The sequence below is a fragment of the Pagrus major genome, chromosome 10 (genome assembly GCF_040436345.1).
Source record: "Pagrus major chromosome 10, Pma_NU_1.0".
NCBI classification, from domain to species: Eukaryota; Metazoa; Chordata; class Actinopteri; order Spariformes; family Sparidae; genus Pagrus; species Pagrus major.
In genome coordinates, this window is record NC_133224.1 from 6263819 (window position 1) to 6285733 (window position 21915).

The 21915-nt window shown below is 42.2% G+C and overlaps 1 protein-coding gene across 1 annotated transcript in view; it reads right to left on the reverse strand.

The window, feature by feature from the left end:
- Nucleotides 1–8768, reverse strand: part of pea15 (proliferation and apoptosis adaptor protein 15) — a 47215-nt gene extending 38447 nt beyond the window's left edge. The window contains exon 1 of the mRNA XM_073475584.1: nucleotides 8364–8768. The gene's annotated coding sequence lies outside the window, so the exon portion shown is untranslated. The remainder of the gene's footprint in view (nucleotides 1–8363) is intronic.
- Between the last annotated feature and the right edge of the window lie 13147 nt (nucleotides 8769–21915).

Here is a 21915-nt window from a genome sequence, read left to right on the forward strand (position 1 = left end):
GTCAGGAAGCAAACTTCCTTTTCGAAGCGGAAGACGTGTGTGTACAAACATCAGGAAATGCCAGAAAATTGGCTTTAAAATAAACATTTTATGCTAAAACATGCATTCCACCGGCTTATTATCCAAAAATCTCCTATCAATCATGCTCAAACAGTCTTCGTGAAGCAGATAAAAACAACATTTGGTCTAATTAAAGGTGTCATTAAAGAAAACGGCCGCTCTGAATCACCTCAGCGACGCAAAGTGTCTCATCAAGCAACTCACGGCTCATCACAGCAACTGTTATAGACCCGTACTTTCCACCCACGCCACGAGAGTCTTAATCACACACAAATATCCTTCATCATCCAAAGAGCAGATGAAGAAGCGCAAACACACCAGACCACCCGACGGGCAGGGCCAGCTTCTTCACAGCGCCGCAGGCTGAGTCCTCGTCTGTCGCATGACAAACACGAAAACTGGCCAAAAAGTTAACTGAGTCACACAAACACAGCAGGGTTGATGCAGTCCAGGAGTTGTTTGAGGTTTTTCTAATCTTTTGTCAGTTATATTGCATCTGAAATCTCATAGTGTAAGACCACTCACATGTGTGTACGTCCAATTATAAAGCTGTTGCCAGGAGAGGATTAGCTTAGCTTAGCACAGAGGTTGGAAACTGCAGAAAAGAGCTACTCTTGATTTGTCTGACCGTAACAGAATCGGCCTTAACAACTCTCACTAATTAACACGTTTCATCCAAATACAAAAAAGTGTAGCTTGACCCACGTTAGCCGTTTCTGCCTGTGACCAGTCTTTATGCTAAGCTAAGCTAACCACCCCCTGGACGTTCCTTCATATTCTACAGAGAGATATGACAGTGGCATCAATCTTCTCACCTGAGTCTTGGCAAAAAAAGCAAGCAAGTAAGCTGAATACCCAGATTATTCCTTTAAAGTGAAGCTGAAACTGGAGGCACTGCAGCTACATGTCAGCTACATGTCAAAGTACGCAGCTCTGCGAGTTAAAATCCTGCATGTTTTTGAATTTTTGGACAAATCCTTTAAATCTCAGATCGTGGACTTTCCCACAAGCAGCTGAACGCACCACGTTGGCTCTCTGCTCTGTGAAATTACTGGAAGTGAACAGCTGCGTCGAGCGTACTGTAAGGAAAACTGACCTAAATGGTAAAGCAATCATGACTTTTGTGTGTGTGTGTGAACATGAGTGTGATGAGGAGACCATGTGAGATGCATCAGCTCGTCAGCACTGAGAGGGACTCGAGGGGATCTGCCGAGCAGCTGACTGCACTACATTCAGCGTCGTGATGTTTCCTAGTCGGCTGCGACTTTGATGAATCAGTGCGACGGCGATCCGGAAGTGGCACGAGAGTTTGGTGTGATCAGCTAACGTTAAAAAAAAGGGTTTGATGTGGGGAATCCTGCAACCTGCAACACAAACACACACACACAGCAGAAGTGTATTCACCTCCCCTCCTACTTCAATCGAATCAACTCTTATCAAATCCAATCAGACCCACTGAAGCGTTTCATTTGGAGTCGAGCGGCGGAGTAGATTATGCACGCGGACGAAGGGGAACGAATCAAATCAGTGTGTGTGTGAGTGCACGTCAAGCACCTCCACGTGTTTGTGCATGTGTGCGCTTCAGCCCATCTGCACCGTCTGTGTAGGCTTAGGTGTACTTCATCCATTTCATCTATTATTCTGGCCGCTGTGAAACGCTGCCAGTCGCACAGATTGGGCTTATGAAACACTTCCACAGCTATGTTAAGGCAGGCGACACCCCTCCGTTTCACCTCCGCCCGCAGAACCAACAGAGTCGCTCCAGTTTCGTGCAAAATCACGCTCGAGTCGTAGCTTTTTACATCCTCACGACCCTGCCGATGCAGTTGCTGCTCCACATTGACAGAGGAAATCTGAAAACTCTGCAGAATGCTGTATTTACACGGAAGACATTACAGCATTAAAAAGTAGCTTTCTGCCGGTGTAGGCGTCACTTGTAGCACAGCAACTGACCGTCCACGCAACCAAGGAGTTGCTGGAGGGATTAAATCTGTGTTGGTTTTTTTTTGTGTGTGTGGCTGCGGCCTGAGAAAGGAAAGCTTAACCTTTGCGGCATTTGGGAATTTGAAATAAATCATTGCACATGCTTCAAAAATACAAAAACTGCATCAAGGTAAATCTCTCCTTCAGTTTGAAAGCCTGATAAATGGCGACTAGCTGCTCATTTCCTCCTCCAAGAAACATATACATGGTTGTTGAAGCTAATTTCCAAGTAAGCCTCGACATAATCATCTCGCTCAATACATTGAGCTGCAAATGAACTGTTACATATTCATATACTGCTGGCTAGTGGGTGGAGATGGACAACAAAACCCACACAATCGGACCATCTGTAATGTATATGACTGTAAGGTACAATATATAACTGGAAATGCAACCTTCCCCTTTAAGGCATTACTTCCTGTTTGCACTCTGGCTGAGTACAGCACAATCAACACTGTTTGTTCAAGACTTTTTAAAAAGCGGTTGGGGTGGTAAGCTTTGCTCTGGTTGCTGGTTTCACTCTCGGTCCAGTCCAATTCTGTCCTGTTCTCAGTATCACTTTCTGTGACCCCAATGACTCAGACATAAGGTTTGGGTTTCCGGCCGTTTCACCTGATATGCAGTTGTGAGTGTTTGGGAAGTACCTAGTCTCGCATGGACAAAGCTATCTCTGCAGCCCTGTGTGTGCCAGCGCTAGAGATATACTCATTCTGCTATCTGGGGGGAAAAAAATGCTCTAGTTCATTTGCATTTCCTTAAATAAAATCACAATTGTCTTGGGCTGCGCAGAGCCCAGGATGTAGCGACAGTGCCCCTGCGAAATAGCGTCGGGGAGGAACTTGTTTTCGTGGAAATTGGGTGGAAATGAACATGTGGTGGTGATCGAAACCAACGTGCAACGAATGACATCGCAACAACCAGATGCAAGTTTGTACAAAACAATGGCACAAGTAGGAGACGTTGCATTACAATTGGTGTGTTTACAGGAGGGACTAACAGAGAGCGTCTCCCTGTAAAGCATCGATGCAGATGGCGTCATTCTCTGGGACAATCCCGACAACCTACAATCTCAAAGCGCCAGTATTTGAGAAGTCGCTTTAACAAAAAGGAATTTTGGCTGAAAACATTCAAAATTGACTCTCCTGGTGCACTGTCTTCAAAATCCAAACCGCAAGCTGCACTGCTAACTGGGCTAACAAGCTACAGCTAACAGCAGCTACAGTTAGCAGCAGTCAGCGGTTACTCTGGTGATATGCCCCCTCTATTTTTAATGCAATTCATATTGTGCTTTAAGGGATTTAAATATGTTGTATTTCAACTAATTTTAGCGGTAAAATAAAAAACAAAACAGTAATTGCTGGATAACGGAAACCCTGGGTTGTACCAACATCTTGTTCAAAAGTAATTTAGCTGAGCAGTGATTTAACTCACGCGCTGCATCGTCTCCATTACCCTTCGCTATTTCCATTAAAGTCAGTTTTAGTTTCTGTGGCAGCCTTTTGAAAAGGCAGTTACAGTCAATAGGAACCAAATTCGTGGAGACATTCAGTTCATTTTTATGAATTTGACACAGGAACACGAGGTCATTAATAGAAAATAATTTAATAATGTACAGTTTTGAAATGCTGTTTTCACTGCCTCATGTACTACAGGCCTGAATATCTGTAGTCGGAGGATCGTTCCATAACGTTATCGATCTCTGCATCACTGCATCTGTTCGTGGCTGCAGGATTACAATGCAAATTTAGTTGCAGACCTCATGTCGTTTTACTCGCTGCATGGCCTCAACTCGGGTGTTTTCTTGTTGAGTTAGAAAGTGGCATCTGATCCAGCAGGTTAATCTGTAAATGGACACCGAGAACAAAGCTGAGAGAAGTGGGCAGCAGCAGCAGCAGCAGCAGAAGACGATTACAGGCAGTGATGTAACTCGGCTCTAATGGCAGCGGCCCGCTGTAACTCATAGCTTCCTGAGAGCCTGGCGCACACATGGTGAAAGTAAACAAACGCGCAGCAGGGGGAGAGATGGGAAACAAAAGGCAGCGACGCTCTGACAGTGACATATCTGTTCCCTCCGCATGTCAGAGGATCCACGGCTGCAGGAAGCGATCCGCTCAGAGCGACGGCGAGGCGGCTCCGCTGAGAAACACGGCTTGTTCTCATGATATTCGAGTCCACCGCTCTGAGACCACACGCATTTGTGTTGGTTTTTCAGCATGAAGTGATTTAATTACCCAGTCGGCTGCATTGACATGTGTTGTTAGATCAGGCTAATACTGGGCTTTATCAAATATCGCTCTGTCTGTGTCATCCGCAACCCGGGTCTCATGAGGAGAAAGGCTTTTCCACACTGACAATAATGCAGTCCAGTCACTAACGGTAATAAAGAGATATTTTAAAATAAACAGTGAATAGTTAGTGAGAGAGCTGCGTTTATGTTAAGAAGTGGAAAAAGCACACAAAAGCGAAATTCACGGCTCTATAAAGTTTAAAAGGTTTTTCATCCACTTTGCTGACAGTCGTTGGAAGCTTTATGTTACGGAACAAGCTAACGAAATAACTCTTTTTGCCCATTTCTTTACATTACATCACATTACCAAATGAAACCGAGAGGAAGGAAATAAATCAGATGTTGGCGAGTCCAGTTTTGTCTGAACAAAGTCTCAATTCCTCATTTTCCTGCGGTTGCACAAGTGACTGTACTCAACACCGGACTTTCTTTTTGGCTAAACTTGGGTGAATTTATGACTTCCAGTTTGCGGTGCATGCTAAAAATTAACATATCCTTTTCTCAGATGTTGGTTGTCAGGCTGGAAAACTAGTTATGGCGAAGTGATGAAGCTTATTCCATCCTGTTGTTTGTTGTCTTGAATGTGCGACAGTGAACAGCTTGCCGACAACAGAGCCGTGACAGTCCGTGCAAAAACAAAAAAAAAGACCTGGCATGTTTGTCGTTTGTTTTGATTGTTCCAACTTCCACCAGTTTATCGCTGATCTTCCCCCGAAAACTGTGTTTGACTCAGCGCCTGCAAACACTCAACCGCAAACATTCCCCTGGCGGCGTCGGGGAGGACAACCGACACCGCCGACACAGACACACACAGAGGAAGTGAACCCGAGAGAGGAAGCACATTTCTGCTGCGCTGCCCAGTTTTCTTTATTTTTTTTTTCTCCGTCCGAGAAGACGGATCGATATGTATCAGAGATGAGAGGAGGCCGGCTCCCAAAAAGCTGAGTCAAGGCACACACACACACACACACACACACACACACACGCACTTGTACTTGTATACACGATAAAAATCCTTCCTCTAATTTTAACCTAAAACTGAATCTCATCTTGTTCCTAAAACCACATCCTAATCTTTTGAGGAAGTCAAAATGTCCCCACTTTTAAAATAGGTCCTCATAACCCTGCATGACATCACACGCGTCCCCATACATGCATTACGGGGAAGCTTCACATTGCAAGCACTTGCAGTCAAAGGCTTCAGTAAAATAAAGTGGATTCCTCTATTCTGCTGTTCTGGGATTGTTTAACAGCTTGTGGAGGGATAGTATGACTGGAACGCAGCCACACAGGAAGTGGACTGACAGCTGTCACACTGTACACAAGTGTCACACACTACAAGGGGTTTGTGCGGAGAATGTGGATGTACAGTATGTACTGTATATGTGCGTCACATGGGGTCGGGATGAGCGAGAGAAGGGCGTTGATTGAAACATATGTGCAGCATGTGGATTGCTTAAAGCCTGAATGGAAACAACTGGCGGATGAACAAGAAAATAATCCGCATTTTTGGGGAGTTTTTCAGCAAAAATGTGAAAAAATGCCATTTTTTGTAGCTTTTCAGTTGTGATTTTCTTTGTCAAACATTTTCTTTTCTTTATTTTTCCAATACTGAGGTCTAGTTAAGTATGACAGTGAATCATCAGCCTCTACATACAGTTATAATACTCGATATTCATCAATAACTGTGGCTGAAAGAATTAATTGTATTTATTGAATAGACTTCGACTCGCACTTCAGGTAGAGTGTCTCGCTCTCGTCTGCCATCTCCTCCGATACGATCATGTGCGACAGTAGTAGTGACACTGTGGTAGCATGCATCTAACATCTGGATACAGTGTTGGGAGATGGAGCCAAAAAGCCCATATACCCAGATCTTCTGCATTGTGGGGCCCCGCTGACTTCCACTTTAATGCCTGACTGACTTGAGTAGAGATAAAATAATGTAATCGTGCGGCTCTTCAGACTTTCCAGATGTTATCAAACCAAATACCTCGAATTATGATAGTGAAAGGAGTTGTTTTGTGCGGGCTGTGATGCAAAAAAAAGAGAAATGTGTCCAACGTTTTACAAGACACTTCGTTCCCAAGTCTTGTTGGGCCCACGTGCATCACGTGACAATGTAATTACACAGTTTGGCCACTACGAAAACCGGCTTCAAAGTCTGACTCTCTTCTTGGGAGCTTGTGTGGTAGTAGCTAGCTGCGTTGTCAGCGTCACCTATTGTGACTATTTGTTGAGTTTGTTTCTTTTTTATATTGTTTATATTGTTCTTGTTATTTTTTCTCTTGTACATATCTTAACTTATTTTTGTCATTTAGTAGTTTTTTATTTCATTTTATATTTTTGCTCTCCTTTTGCTGCTGTAATATTGCAAATTTCCCCACTGTGGGACTAATAAAGGATTATCTTATGTTATTATGAAATCTCATGATTATCGTCAGTATCGGCTCTGACATTATGATTTTTCTCTATCAATAAATACTAATAAATGAATCCTTATTGACAGCCTGACTTAAAGAGGCATTACATAGTTTTAGGAGAAGAAATTCAAACAATTTACAATATTTCTAAGGTTATAATACAACCTCAGAAATATTTATCTTTGCCATAACTGAATTAACAAGCTGTTCTCAGAGGAAAATAAGGTCTGAGGCTAGAAAGGTGGCAGGGTCCGCCACATATAGACCAAGTGGAACAGTATGAAACCGTGTTGTCCTTTAAGCTCAGTTTGTTTATTCAGTCATGAAAACAAAGAGTTTATTTATTTATTTTCTTTATTTCTCTTCTGATTGAAAGTTCTTCCCCAAAACAACACAGTGCCCCTTCAAAATAAGACAAAAACAGAGACAGAGGTCCTCCATTGCAAAATAAGGGAAAATATATGAAAATAACCACAATCACAGTGGCTTTCACTGCTTTATATTTACTGTTTATCATCCTAGAAAAGAGTTCCTGAGACTTTACACAGTTATTTAACTTATTTTCACCTGTAAACAGTTTTTTAACTTTAGAAAAGAGGCCTGTTCGCCTCGAGTCCAACAAGAATATTATGAGAATACTTTCGTGACACTATCAGGATATTAAAAGCAGACATGTAGTGATATAAACCAGCTACTGGCCAAAGAGAGGAGTACAAGTCATCCCCACCCCTCCCAACACACACACACACACACACACACACACACACACACACACACACACACACACACACACACACACATTCATTCATAAAAGACACACCCTTTCCCCATCCGCTCTCACACACACTCATTCATCCTGGACGGTCACAGGTGGTTCAAGGTTGTTTATTGTGGCTTCTGACTGAACTTTGTCTCATAATCTGGTCCAATCCTCACAATCATACACATAAAACCATCACAACAATTAATTTGGGGAACGAACGTCTTAAATTAAAATTATTTAATTGGAGGAAATGTAATATTATCAATGAATCAGGTCTCTGCGGAGGGTGTTTGGCTGAGAAGTAGGCCTAATGAAAAGGACATTGGATAGGTGAATGCCAACAGGGACACTAAACCCAATCCAATTAGTTTAATCAATGGTGTGTTAAATGTCCTCCTGAGAATGGGAAATTCTGCCTCTATAACAGTCAAGTTCATGACTGAGTCAACAAGGAATGCACATTTAACGTTGTCATTTTGACTTTTTGAGTCATTTTTTTACTCAACTTGGGAGAAAAATCCCCAAAATATGTTCCCACTCTTATAGTCAGCGTGAGTTTACAAACCCCTCCGGGACCATGAACGCCCCATTTCTGTGTCACTGTCCCATTTGATGCCACAAACAAGCCGGAAAACTTAATTTTCCAGGCAGCCTGTGAAGTAGGCGACCCTCACACACACGCACACACACGCACACACACAGTAAACATGTAACGGTATGTGAGGAGAGAAATGATCCATATCCACGAACGGTCCAAACAAAACCGAACTACACCCCTGGAGGGTTTGGCCTTAAAGAAATAGTCCGACCCAGAGAAATGAGTTGGACCGGACTGAGACGTACTCACCCCGAGCAGCAGCAGAAATGAGTCAGCTTACGAGACGGGGAGAGATGATGCGGGAGTGTGCGGGGAAGATAATCTCCTCTGGGTGTCACAGAAAAAAGCAGCAGCAGCGGCAGCAGCTTCTGTGGGGAGGGGAAATGCGGGTCCACTCCGTCGGGTCTCGGTGGTACTTTTTTTTTTGTGCGGCTTCGAGTTGGTTCAGTGATGGATGAGAGTCCGGGTCATCGGCGTGTGGAGACGCGGCCGTGAAGGGGACACGAGCTGTCAGTCACGGTTCGGAGGGCAACGACACAGAAACGCCGGGTTCTTTTAGGGTGGTTCCGCTCACGGTCCGTCCGCTCGGCTGTCCGCTGCTCTGTCACCGGCTGCTCAACGTGGAAACGCCTTTTCCTCCCTCTCTCTCTCTCTCTCTCTCTCTCTCTCTCTCTCTCTCTCTCGGTCACGGTTAAGCACGCTGTCTGATTCGTCCAGAGATCGTCTATTGGAGACAATGGCTCACTCTCCCCAATAAACCACTCAATGAATGAATGAATGAATGGATGGATGGATGAATAGATGCATGAAAATTAGGCCAATTTTACAGGCCGTGTTCATAACACACACACACACACACACACACGACCCATTGGACCTTATTCCAGAAATAACTTCGTACAGTAATCGAGGGAGAGAGACAAATAATTTGGCACTTTAAAAAGTCAATAAAGTCAAAGTTTGTCCGCATATAAAGTAAAATACAATCTTGTTTTGTGTTAAACCCGCTCAGCTACATCGTCACCAACGTGGACGCCAGCTCGGCACAGAAAAGGTGATAAAAATAATAAAAATCACAATAAATCTGGACTGTGTTAATCAAAAATGGATTTTGATGTAGTGAATAAAGCCTAAAAAAGAAGCCAAAGTGATTAAACACCTTAAAATTAAGCAATGAAGCAATTTCCAGTTTGACCACAATATGTGTTTTGATTACCTTCAAGTAAGGTCATAATAAAATCATTGTTTTACACATTCATTCATACATTCACGTCCGTATTGCAATGAACTGTGTGTCATTGAATCAGTGAAGTCCGGTGAAGTCTGCAGCCCAAGCCGACCCCCTGGAAGTCTGGTGAAAGTCCGCTCGAGGTCCCTTGTGGCCAGCGAGCAAACATTAGGGCAGCAACTCAGCCATTTTTATGTTTTTTTCCCACAAACAGGAAACGACCAAGAGTCTTGAACGCTGACAAAACACCACACGATACCGATGGTGTTACATAATACTACTGGCTGACAAACCTTGTTAGGAGCTGGAACCAACTGTGAGAATTATCACACAGACGTAAACAAAACAATCATTTTGGACCCAACAACAGTGTAAAATTATTAATTTACAATCATAATAATGTTTTTAAGGAAAAGAGATACTTTTATTCCTCACTTTTCTACAGGCCACAAGCCTTCCCTAGATTTTTACCGATCTCACTCGCATGTTAACAAAACTTCCTTTTCTTCCGCGATGACTTTGACACCCAGCTTGATCAGATCAGATCGACTTTGAACCAAGTGGTCCAATAACACAACACGGGACAACCCACAGACTAGAAAAAGGCCTAAATGATTAAAAATGTGCTACACTGTTACCAACTGACCAAAAACCGTGTTATATATGACAATGTCTTTGATCAGCTTTTGATCTGTATATTTAGGGCTGAGGATGTCAGAGCATGCATTGGGAGGACAGGAGCAGAACATCCTAAATAGGCTTTCATGTGTCAAATAACATGAGGTGAACATAGATCGGCCGCCCAACACGTGTCATCCACAAAAACACTTTAGAAACAGCAACTTTTTTAATTGAGTGCATTTTTGCCGAACAATGCGGTCCTCCAAAAACAGAACAGAGTGAGAGCTCTGTCTGTCCTCCTCCCTTCTGATTCCCCTTTTTTTTTCTCAGACACTGATACACACTCAGACACAGGCACACACACACATTTTTCAAAGCTGATGTCACCGCGCTATCCGGTCCGCAAATCCCTCCTCCTGTTTCTTTCTCTCCATCACAACATGATCCAAAACACCACCACCACCCTCTCCACCCTCCAACCCCAACTCCATTCTTTAAAAAGTGACAGCGAGCCAACAGGAGCTGTGCCGCTGGGTGTTGGTCCCACAAATGAAGTTACATCATTCATTGGTTTTCTCTTCTCCGTCCTCCAAAAAGCAAAAACTGGCCCGTAGTACAATTAAAATGCATACAAGTGGCAAAACGGGACTGTGCTCCTCTAGAAATGGACTTTAAGATCTTCTACATGACTATCTCTGATTTCTAAGAGGAACTTGAGTCAAATATTGTCTTCGACCTTTCTGTGCTGATGTGCACGAATCTTAGTATGACCCAAATTTCCATAAATTGGCAGCGCCCTCTAGTGGCTGTAGTAATTATGACAGGAGCAAAGGAGGAAGTCAGGTGATGTAGTTTAAAGAGCGCAGGGAGGAGGACGAGTTAGAGAGGAAACAAACATGACAGTCTCACCCAGGAGGCCGCTGTTTGTGTCTCAGGTGATGTAACGTAAAGTGACATAACATAAAATTAAGGTGATGAAACGTAAGGTGCCATAAGGTGACATAACTTAACGTGCCACGATGTAACATAACTTAAGGTGATGCAACATAACGCAACGTAACATGACATGATGTAACGTGAGGCAACATAATGTAACATGACATGATGTAACGTGAGGCAACATAATGTAACATGACATGATGTAACATAACATAAGGTGACTTAATGTATCGAAAGTTATGTAACGTGACGTAAGGTCAGGTGCCATAATCAAAAGGTGACATGAGGTGATGTAACGTTACATAATGTGACATGATGTAACATAACGTAACCTATGTACATACCTCAACCTGACCAACCATGTTTTGATTTGCAAAAATGTGTTGCCAGTTGCAGCGTTAGTTACTTTATCAATATAAGGCAAGATTTTGGCAGACAAATCCCCTCTCAAGGTAAAGTATTCATAAAGTCAGCCACACAGCTGACTACAGTGAAGATCCTGGAAATATCTTCATTTGTTTTTCAGCAGATGTTTCCTGGAAAGGCTCATTTCTTCTCTGATGATATCTACGAAACTTTTCAAAAACTGCTCATACGTGGGTGCAGCTGGTTTGTGCTCTTTGAGTGTAACTGAAACCCAGAGCGTTCACAGGTGCTGGAGATCAAAAAGAGGCCACAGCCACACATGAAGCCACTGAAAGAAAATGATTCTGCTCGCAGCTTCACGCGGCTAATGGAGGCTAATGGCTTCTAATGGTTTCACATGCCTCAGGTGTGTGTCAGCGTGTGTGGTTTTCATCCATTTGTAAGTGGAGTGTATAAACTGCCACTAAGGTCAGACGACTCTAAAAAACAGGAATTCTTTTGACCTTTTCTAATATTTTCTCCCTTTCAGTTCGGATGTGCTGCAGCGCATGCTTTAGAAATTTCTCACTCTGAGAAACTGTTTCTGCTGTCTGGAAACTTCCCAAAGATTTGTTGTGCATCTCATGACCTTATGTCTTTTTAAACTGTGTATCACCCCTCATCAGAAAAAGAGTTATGACTCTGGTCTGTAACTCATGACGAGGCCAATGCTAAAACATCTTTAAGCATGAATTAGACTTTTGTTGTGAGGTCTGTGACCCCGAGGTGAGGATGAAATCCCCTTTTTAAGACGAATGCACAAACAGAAACACATGGCTTCCTCCAGCATCAACAAACAGCTCTGGAGAAAGTATCCAACCCTTCAGTCCGTTTAGTCTGAAGATGCTGTAAATACTCCATCGTACAGCCGCCGAACACGTAGCTATCTACAGCGCGATAGATTTCAATCGTTGATAGCCCCACCGCCACTATCGTGATCTGCCGCATTGTGCTTTAAAAGGTGTTCCTGATAACATTTGCTACATCGCTAACGCTAGCTAATGTTAACGTTACTAACACTAGCTTGATAAACCTTCTAAATAAAGTCTCACACAAAGATAAGCAAAACATTTTGTTCCCGACAAGCATTTGAAAATTGTTGATTCACAATCATAATGATGTTTTTATTTATACAAGTCTTTATTTATTTAACATTAAGACAAACGTACAAGTATGGAGAAATTAAAAATAAATAAACAAACAAACAAACTAGACAGAAGCACAGCATCTCCAACACGGCAACTCAAGAAAAGTCCAAATAAATAAATAAAAGAGAGAGCCCGTCCTTACACCATAATAATTAACAGAAAATGAAATACTCAAGAAATCAAAGATTTCTCAATCATAATAATGTTTTAAAGGAAACGTACAAACATATTTCGCCTTGTCATTACAGAAGAGAAGAGACTGTCTTCATGATCTTTAATTCATTTTAAGTGCGTTTCCATCTACCACTTTGAAAACAAAAATATAAAAAAAATCATGGTGAAAAAGCCCAAAACTCTCGGCTGAGGTGCAAAAGTTGGTATATCGGTGGAAACAAAATCATGACGTACGCGAAGCACACAAAAACATCAGACATTTGTGGACATTTAGAAGAGAAAGCTAATACAGATGTCAAATTAAACATTGTGACCGTTGCTAAACACAATGATCGTAGCAGCTGTTCAAACAAGGTCTTCACACAGTCCAAATTTTTCTCCACCTGTGAGCGGCTCAATGAACTGGAGTCCTCTCACCGGCTGGTTTCACTGAAACAATAGGCATATTGTTGTTAATGTATGCAAATAAGCACACGGTCATTTGCATTGGAGCAACAGAAAACGTTCTTTGGACTCAGAATGACACAGATACACTGTCTTTACGTCTTCAATGTTATGTAATGTTACTTTAAAAAATAATCTAAAGAAATGTGTCAAACATTGTTACTTACCAAAATGAAAATGTAAAGAAAACAACAATCTGTTTTTCTAACGTCACTTGTCAGACATTCAAATAGCGCTCAGTTGGTGATGTATGAGTCAGTTGATGATCTTCGGTGGCCTGGGGGGCCATATGTTGATTAGCACGCTGGGATTTATGGAAATGCTCTCAACATTACTGACAGACGAGGGCTCACCAACTTTGCCTCTGCCACAGAGAATCATGAGGGAACACGGTACTGAATATCTTCAACATCAACGGTTGTCTTATTTAGTTATTGTACGTCAACAGGTAAAAACAAATATATCAGTGCGTTTGTTCAGGCTTGATTTTACAACGAAACCTCTTGAATGGACTCTGAACTGCAGAAAAAGTCAAGTGGAAAAGAGGCACATTACGTCGCCGCTGCAGTGAAGGAAACATTGCCACAGTATGGAGCATTAATCCATTAGTGGCTCTATGAGAATTACACAAAGGACCGAATAAAAAAGTCTTACTTCCCTTTTGTGTACTCTCCTGGACCCCTTGAACCTCGGCGATGGTGCGCTAACTGCTAGTTTTGGGTTAACTCGAGCAGTCAAGTTAGGTCTCCAAACTATCACCAGTCATAAGTGTTGTTTTTAATGAGACATGAAGGCATCACACATGCACACTTCGAAATAACGTCATTAAAAAGGACATGTAAGCAAAGATATGACACAAACACTGTGATCCGGTTTGTAACAGTCTTTTATTTTAAGCCGATGCAACATTTTCTGTGATTCGTCTTTGCGTTGTGTAATTATCTGAGCTGTCATGATATTTGTGTTACGTTATGTGCCAGTTTTATGTGGCATTCTTCTGTGGATGTCAGAGTGCACAAAAAAATGCATCTCGCAATTTTAAAGCCGCTATTGTGAACATTTGCCTATTGTCCTGCGCTGTGGACCACCGTAGCTACACACATTTTTGCCAACGATTATGTGTGCGTGTGTGAGTGTGTTTGCATCCTGGGGATGTGGAAGTGGCCGGACAGGAACCAGAACGAATACAAAGCCGAGCACTATCTGCCTCGCCCTCCCCTCCCTCACACACATATACATACATGTAAATCTGTAGTGTGGGTTTAAACCACATTTCAGTATAAAAGCACATGTTCTGCACATGTTGTGTGAATCCTTGTTTATGTCTCTGTAGAGTAAATACAGTCTGTATGTGAACATGTAAATTGTGTGTGTGTGTGTGTGTGTGTGCTTTCCCTAGGGCGGACTAAAATAGGGAAGTTCTTGTTTCCCATCACAAGACACGGCTCGTTCATTAAAGGGGAGAAGAAAGAGCCACAGAGAGGAAGTTCTCCCAAACAAAACAAGTGCGAGGATTCAGCTGGAGAGAAAGCAAGGAAGGAGGGAGGGAGGGAAGGAAGGAAGGAAGGACGGAGGAGACATGAGGATACAAATGAGAAACAAAGACAAAGCGATGAAGAGAGGGGAAAGAACGGGAAGGATGGAGGGATGACGGAAAGAAGATCAACTGAGAGAGAGAGAGAGAGAGAGACTGTTGTGTCACTGTGTGTGAATGTGCTTATTGAAAGGGATGAGTCAGTGGAAAGAGAAACAATGAAAATGCAGAGTCACTGCACCCCTTTCATTCACATCTCTGCTGCTCTTACTTTCTCTACCGCTGTTTCATTTTCTGTTGGATAAAGGCTTCATTCACATTTCAGCCTTTCAGTTTTGCCATTTGGATTTCATTGTCACATTTCGATTGGGCTCTGTCGATTACTTGTCAGTGTGGAAAAAAAGTTGCCAGGAGTTAAATTTTCCTGTTTCTGATCTGGCTCAGGTGGACATGTGGGACAAAAAACAATATAAATATGTCTCCTACAGCATTGTTGGACTCACGATGGACAGTTAAAGAAGAAAGGATCAAAATCAGACCCAGAGGTAGCACTTGTTATATTCCCTTCTTCTGCTGCCTATATTACCCACAATGCAACTCAGCTTCAGACAGTTCACTTGGAGATGAGACTGCGTTATGCTAGTAGCGGCTAATGTAGGCTAGCCTCAATATCTATTTTACAAACTGCACATCAGTTTACTTCCTGTCAACTTCATATCAGTGTTTTTGATCATTTTGATAATAATCTCAATGTCTTAGATAGATGTTAGCAAACTCGCTTGGTATAGCACCAACATTAGCCTGATTAGCCTGAACTCATTAGAAATATTTACTCTTTGTTTTCAAAGGGTTGTTTTTTAAAATGTTGATGTAACATCAGTATCTTAGACAACCGTTAACAATCCTTTTTGTCCGCTCAGTTGCTAAACACAAAATTCAAAATCGAATGATAATTACTGGTAAGAACTGGCAAGTTTATTTCTAGAGCACATTTAAAAACAACAAATATGTACAAAGCTAACTGTGCAGTTGGTAATGTCACACATTGTACAGGTACAGAATAATCAGACTCTCATGTGTGAAATTGGTGTAATTCACCTTTAAGAAAACATATGAGAGTGATTGAAATTAAACACGGTGTGTTACTGGGATAAAACATGAAACACTGTCAGTTTGGGAGTCATTTTGTCACATAGTACAGAGCTGCATCTTTCATCTGCCTCATCTTTTGTCATCCATCATTCTGTCAGCTCACCTGCCTGCAGTCATCACTCACTGCCTGTCTGTGCGTTTCTTTTGAAAATCCTCCCTTATGGACATTTTTTCCATCGCAAACTTGGAAGGACGGTGCTCAACGGTGATTCATCTCATCTCTGTTCGGCATCTTTCCTGGTCTCATCCCCACCCAGCCCCCAGCCCTCTATCACTTCCCCTCTCCTCGCCCTTCCACATTATGACACTGACTCTGCTGCAGAAATTAGAGGCCGAGCTCTAATCACCAACAGCACTAAGTGCAGGCCAGCAGCTCAGGGCATCAGACCCCATTATAAATACAGTCGGCTCAGAGCGGTAATGACAAACCACGCGGAGCAGCCGCTTTGGTAACACAGAGACAAGCCTGCCCTGCCTTGTTAAACCATGACACCATTTGATGCTTTTCTGCTGTACTTGCTCCTGTGCTTAAATGTTAAAACTAAAAGCACTCTGTGAACAATATAGAAAATAATAGTGGTTATTAGGCCCTTCAGATTGTTGCAATTACTGCTCACAATCAACAGGTGTGATCTGAGCTCGGGGTTTTTTATGTAAAAAAGAAATGTGGCCTTCAATTAAGGGATAATTGGTGTTCATTCATGCCTGTTCTTTAGGTTTGTAGTTGTTTCATAGTGTTAGGCATCAATCAAGGCACTTAATGACATTAAATTTAAGTATTACGTCAGTACTTGTAAAACACCCGTGACAGTTTACAGACCACTTCCTCGGTTGACCTTTGACCTGTCGGAGCAGATCTGTAGTTGTTTAGGTTTAACTTATTAGGTTTAGGCACAAAAACACACGGTAGGGTTGGGAAAACATCATGGTTTGGCTTTAAATACCTGTTTTTCTCCCAAGATTATGGATGGAGATTGTACTACTTCCCGTGCAAAATAGCCGGTCTTGGTCGCCACAAAACCCCCTGGAAATCTCAGCAGGTCTCCTTAAAAAACCCAAAAATGGATCCAAATGTCTCCTGGCCTCCTCAAAAAAACTACATTTTGTTGCCAAAAACTCGGAGAAAACTGTTTCCTCCTTTACAATAAATGTACTTATCTATCATACTTGTCAAATTCCCAGTTTTACAAGTATTAACAATCAGTGGCGGACTCAGGGTGTTTGAGGGGCATGAACGAAAAAACTAAAAGTGCACCAGCTATATGGGTCGGGGCACCAGCGTGCCAAAAGGGCACCCTAAAGGATATTTCACCACGTTTTCTCCACTGTGTTGACAGCTTGTTGCGCTGCCCCCAAGTGGCCTAGGAAAAATAGGGACTTCTCTAACTTATACCTTCAACATACAGTTTTATATAACATACATATAAGTTTTATCTTTTATCTGATGAAGCCTGATTGAGTTTTGAGATAAAACTGATCAAGATCCAGATCTCCTCAGGGTGACTTGAGTCACTCAGGGCTGTTTTCTGCCCTCTCCTGAAATACTCCAGCCTCGTCTAAATGTGTCATACGGTCGTGACTCCTCAGCGTGGTTTGTTAATTGCAACCCGGTGACGTTGCCTGGTGCTGTGATGAGTAATGACCGAACTAACAGAAGGTTTTTTTTTTTAATAGGTTTTACTGTATTATACTGTATGACACATTTTGTTAACATGAAATAACAATTGTTCTGGGGTTTTTTGTTTATCGTCATCAGGCAGATTTCGGCCCAATCATCCCCAGCTTGAAGGTAACTCCAGGGATCTTTACTCATCCTCTGTCTTTGTGTTTCGCACTCTGGCTGTTAGATGTCGTCAAACACGTCATGAAAGAGTCTAAAACATCTACAAAGATGTCAAAAATAGAGACAATGGACGTCAGACTCAATGACGAATTCTTCTGCTGTGTACATTGACGTCATTTCTCCCGACACTTTCTCTTCTCCTGGAGTCATTTTTGTCTTTATGATTTGTGACTCTGTTTCTGCTGTCAGACGCAGTTGCATCAGGCCAGGTCTGGGGTAGACATCCATACAACGATAACTGGACTTCATTACCAGCAGTTTCCTAATTACACCATCCCCACAAGGCCTGTTAGCCGGGGCACAATTACAATTTACAATGACAGCCTAAAAGGGTTGTCACATTAGGTGTTGCTCAGAAACCTGCTGAGCGATTGATTACAGCTCATTAATCATGACCCAAAATGGCTGCTGCATTTTGTAGTTGCGTGTGGGAAATGGCTTGGGATTAGAAAAATGAGCTTGTTCTTCAGGAGCTTGCAAAAACTGGATGTCTTTTTCAACATTAAGTGCATGGGTGTGCAATTTTGGCATTTAGTATTTGGACAAACCCAGCGTCACGAAACACATGGGGTGTGTTTGATTTGTTTAACTTAGCATGCTCCATACATGCTTTCATAGTCCAAGCAAATAGCGGGCGGCATATAAACAGAGCTCATTTCCATTCTATGCAAAGGGCCAAGAAAAACCCTTTGCGTCCGGTGGCGAAAAACAAATTTGCATCGTGGCTTCGCAACCAGATGCAAATTTTCATGTGGAGATCAACTTCAATGAACGTTGACTGGCAAAGTCGCAGCTACAACCAATAGCAAAGAGGTTTGTGTGGTCAGCCCCACAAACGACTACAAACCTTCATGCATTGCCCACATTCATCCACCCCAACCTCATGCCATCTTTATGCCACGTCAGCTGACTTCCTCCTTTGCTACTGTCATAACTGCTTCGGCCACTAGAGGTCGCCACCTAACAATGAAAGTAAATAAGGGTTGTCTGGAGTTATGACGATGAAGATGATGTTATAATAAAGCAACAAAGTCAAGAGGCATGGCCACAACTGTTCCCCAACCATACTTATTACTAACCATGTAACCATGACGAAGAAGGTCCCCTATCCTCAAAGCCCTGATGATTCCCTAAACCTAACCAAACCCCTAACCATCCCATTGTCACATCATAATGGTTTATTTTTTTCAACCGTGATTTGTAACATGTTTTTATTTGGAGCACTTGTTGCACATAACAGTTTTGGGATAGCAGCCACTCTGTTGCAACAGCTTGGTGCGTATTCTTCAGGCTGGAGCTCATCCCAGGATGCCATTGGTGAAACGTGGGAAAGCAGCTGAGGAAGGTCACTAATTTGTGTGTTTGTTTGGACCAAAAATTGTAGCTGTAAAGGGTTGTGTTGGTGGGTGTTGCTTCATATACCGATTTAGTTTACATGAACCAAACAGAATGTTGATATTGAACGATTGTGGCCACATTATGCTCAATGACAATGTTTGTTTTTGTTTGTTTTTTCATTATTTATTCAGACAATATCAACTTATGGCCACAGTATATGTTTCCCAGATATTCACATACCATTAGTTTCATCTCAACATGCTCTGATGTTACTGGTGACTCAAACACATCAAAATGAAGGTAAAAGGCTGATTGTGACTGAATGACCATCTGCTTCAGTCTCATGATTGCAGGCACCCGGATTGTAAACAGGTTAAACCCTTTGACCCTTCTTAAAACATCATTTTCCCTCTTGCCACAGATTTACACGGCTCACACACACATACACACACACTCTTACTACAGCACATATACCCATCCTACACACGCCAACTGTTCGGTCTGAAGCTTGATCACTTAGTCTGTCAGGTTTTCAGTTACTAAGCAACATCTCGTCCTCCTGTCATCAGCCAACTGTCAAAGAGTCTCTTTGTATTGACATTTCTTGACAGAGACTAAATGGTCTCACAGTACTGGCATGAGCCTAGACGCCAGAGACAGAAATTAACTTCTGCTCCAGGCGCAGATGCCCAAAAACCTTCAGAAAAATGAGCAGCAAAGGCCTCAAAGGGTTCTCGACTAGGTATGTGCTGGCTTTGCATTCCTCCATGTTCCCATTTTATTTTGTATTTCACAGACTTGCCAAATATTCATGCTGGATGCAAAAGTCGTCCCCCGTGGGCCAACGTGGGTGATGTGTGACTGGGGGTTTCTCTCCAGTGCATTCTGGGTGAGAAAAATAAAGTGGTAGAAAAAACCAAGAGCGCAGCCTGAAGCAGTTGGAAGTGTTGGCAGAACACAACCAGCAGTAGTGTGCTAAAACCACTGCGTCAACAAAATACAAGCCAACAGTAAACATGATATTTTGCTGCCCAATATCTCAGCAAAAAAGTCAGTTTCTTATTTTTTCTTTATCTATTTTTATTTCTTTTTAATGAAGCAGTGATCAGGCACGAAATGCGAAAGAAAAAAGGTTATAACCCTCCTTTAAAAGTTCAATTCTTGGGGAATAGACTTTGGAGTGAACACTAAAAAAAAAAACAAGTGAAACTTATAAAGGCAATTAAAAAAAGGCAGGAAAACAAACAAAGACAGGAAGTGGAAAATAACATGACATAGGAGGATAAAACCTACAAAATAAAACAGGAAATATCAAAAAACAAAATTTATGTCATTTAAAGACAAACTCCACAACATAATTGGGTTAAAACAATTCTTAGAATAAATGATGTTCTTTATCAGTGAATATAATCTAATCCACATAGTTTTGCATTAAATAATTGGCTGAAGGAGGTCATTCAAAATCAAGATTTTTTGATGAATAATTTATGTCACAAACATGCAATAACAGCTGGAAGTAGCAGGCTAGCTTATTTACACACCCAGCAGGTAACAAGCATCAATCATTTAAAGTCGGATATTCACTCTGCTGTAGCTCTGGTTTTGGTCTCTGGTTAAATATCTGCCTCTTTAGCTGCTAAATTCTCCACTATGTTCACCACCTACTGTGTCTGTTTGCTATTCGGTGCTGAGAAGGTGGTATACACTGTTTTTAAAAAAAAAAAAAAAAAATCTACTGCAAACCTGAACTAAAACAGTAAAGTTGTGCCTCGGACAGCTGAATAACGAGGTTCAACTCGCTATGAACCTCCATAAAGTTGCTTTAAAGTTACTTCTCACCCTGCAGCAGTCTCCTACGTCTGTTTTTGAACTGCACTGAGGCAAAATTCAAGCCTGGCGTCTTACTCGACACAACAGTGAAGTATTGAATCTTGCATAAAGTCAAACTGCGCTGCCCTTTTATTCACAGCTGAGTGCCATCCTGGAAGACAGCTGAAGTCTGACAGCCATCCAGAGTGTCTCACCTGAAAGACTGGGACTTCTGAACTGTAAGAAATTTGGCTCACTCACAGCCGCTGCACACGGCCATTTCCCCCATTCTTCTGGAAATGTCAAGGCCTTAAATGCTATTAATATAAAACTCCATGTCAACGAATCTCTGTGTATATCTGTGCTTGCTGTTCTCTGTGCAGTTGTGTGTGTGTGTGTGAGAGAGTACACTCTTTTCTGCCCTCTCTGGTTGCTTGGACACCAGTTCTGAGAGGCTGGCCTGTGCTTCAAGCTGAGTGCCAACCCACCACTTTACCAAAAGAGAGACGTACGAATGCACTCTTGAAGTATATTTTCACGTTCAACTGTGCATCTTAATATTAGCTTCTTTTGCACAGTCTGAGTCTGACTCTTTACATGCATCTGAATCTGTGATTTGTATAAACTTTCAGACATGTCAGTGTGTGTGTGTGTGTGTCATAGCAGGAGAGAGTGTTGGTAGCATGTGGAGACGCTTAGCAACATTTATGCCAGCATACGGACCGTGGGTGTGGGACAGAGAGGGAGCGGGCATCAGGGCCAGACCGGTCCTAGTGGGAGGTGGTGATGTGTGTGTGTGTGGGACGGGGGGGTTGTGACATGGGTCTGATTTGGGAGCTTACTCATATCTGATAAATTACAAGTCAAGCAATTCTTTTATTAAACATGTTAAATCTGGTCAGCTGCAGTGTGTTGATGTGATTCAGAGGAGAGAAAGCAACACGACTGCAACAGTTGGATTTTATACGCCCACTGCCAGGCTGTGACTCATGTCATTTGGTCCAAGTCCCAAGTCATGTTTTTCTTGGGCAAGTCAAGTCAAGGTACAAAGCTGAAAACATAAAATGAACACAGACAAGTCATTGGAGTCATTATGTTTCAATTCAAGTCACAAGTCTTTGAGCTCTATCGTACGCCTGGTGCAAGGTGTGATGCAGTTGTCATTT